This window comes from Artemia franciscana, chromosome 5, assembly GCF_032884065.1.
Source record: "Artemia franciscana chromosome 5, ASM3288406v1, whole genome shotgun sequence".
In the NCBI taxonomy this organism is placed as follows: Eukaryota; Metazoa; Arthropoda; class Branchiopoda; order Anostraca; family Artemiidae; genus Artemia; species Artemia franciscana.
In genome coordinates this window covers 49,425,967-49,427,472 of record NC_088867.1, presented here as the reverse complement: position 1 = coordinate 49,427,472, position 1,506 = coordinate 49,425,967, and positions in this window count along the sequence as shown.

Here is a 1,506-nt window from a genome sequence, read left to right as displayed (position 1 = left end):
AAAAAACAACGAATGCAATAGTGTTCGAATCTTGATGCTTGATACAATGACAGTTTTTTTAGCATAATAATTGGTTAATTGAAAAGATTGCCTAAAAATGACTAGTGGCGGTTGTAGTCTTCCTTGCACCCGGGTCAGAATTATGATCTTTTTGAACTAATTATATTTTTTGCTCATCCTTTGCTAAACGAATTTACTGCACATCCCAGCTCTTCTGCTCTTCGTGAAGTCTACTCAACCAAGAAACTCCAGCATGAGTCATCCTGAGTCAAGAAAATAAATTGAAAATTTTAAATATACTGATTTTGCTGATTTAAAATATATAAGTTTCATCATTTATATATTTATTATTGTTTTAAAAAGTAGAGTTGTAACAAAGAGTCAAACTTTAGCGTAAAGAGTGGGGTGTTGAGGAGGGAACCACCCTTTTAATATACGGAATAATTTTTGGTCATTTTAAGTTTTAATATTGCTCCTTACTTGCTGTTAAAAAAACTTGCTTTTTTTTATTTGTAATTACTTAAGGAACCCTGGTTAAAAGGTTGATTCAGCAAAGGTTGAAGCTCGTGTAGTAATGAACGTGTATATGCCTACAAATTATAACAAGAACAATCTGATTCACGATTTGCGTCTGTCTGCAAGCTTTTAGTCAGGTTTCTTAAAAAAGTGGCCTAAGAAGGATAACTTCATATACTGAGCTAATTTCCTCAACTTTAACTTAAATCATGTTGTTGCTTCGTTTGTCAGTCGCAAGATCAAAGTTTTTAATGAATGATTCTACTCGGACCTCCTTCCTATCTCTATTTTCTTTTACTCATCCCCACCTATTACTCAAAATGTAGAGTCGAGTTGGTTTTCCTACCGAAGCTTTTAATTTGAAGACTGTTCTTTATTACTACAGCTCCAGCAAGCAGTACAGGAAAATCAATCCTCTTAAGATTTTTATTGCTATCTATAGAATCTATTGCACTGTCCATGAATTGGCACTTTTTCAGTATCAGGTGGTGTTGTTGAGGTAACAGATATTTTAAATAATTCTCCATGTTTGACTATGAAAAATAACCCAGCGTCAAAAACTACCCCAATCAACGCTTAAAATCAATTGTGAAAGATTGTTATCGCAACTACTACGATTGGTCACAACTTTCCAATCAGATAGGTAGCTGAATATAATACGGGGTAATAAGATGGCCACCGCAAATGTATGACAAGAAAATCTTTTTCAAGAAAACCGAAAAGTTTTACTACCCTTTTTAATTGACCAATAAAACTGGTGGGCAACTAGGCAACCTCCCTGCCAAATATTGTTTTCTTAAATGCTGCAATAATTTTCTTTAGATAGCCATTTTCTTCATCCTAGTTGAAAGGCCTAAAAACTATGCCCTTGAGTATAACATGACTCCACAGCCCCTGGGTAAAGGTGTTTAAGTTATAAAATGTATCTATTGTTTACCAATAGTAGTTGCTATTAAGATGCATGTATAAATTTTCAGGGAGGAGGGGGAA